At 46.5% G+C, this 202-nt stretch overlaps 1 protein-coding gene across 1 annotated transcript in view; it reads left to right on the top strand.

Annotated features, from left to right (window-relative positions):
• PLD3 (phospholipase D family member 3) overlaps positions 1-202 on the top strand; it is a 21,035-nt gene that overhangs the window by 705 nt on the left and 20,128 nt on the right. The gene's annotated exons all lie outside the window — the stretch shown is intronic.

Below are 202 nucleotides of genomic sequence, written 5' to 3'. Positions count from 1 at the left end.
TATACAAATATGTGACCGGGACATGCACTGATATCACTGCTGTATACAAATATGTGACCGGGACATGCACCGATATCACTGTGGTATATATGTGACCGGGACATGCGCCGATATCACTGTGGTATAAATGTGGCCAGGACATGCGCCGATATCCCTGTGGTATATATGTGACCGGGACATGCACCGATATCACTGTGGTATA

The sequence above is a fragment of the Pyxicephalus adspersus genome, chromosome Z (genome assembly GCF_032062135.1).
Source record: "Pyxicephalus adspersus chromosome Z, UCB_Pads_2.0, whole genome shotgun sequence".
Taxonomy (NCBI): Eukaryota; Metazoa; Chordata; class Amphibia; order Anura; family Pyxicephalidae; genus Pyxicephalus; species Pyxicephalus adspersus.
This window is presented reverse-complemented; position numbering and strand designations above follow the sequence as displayed.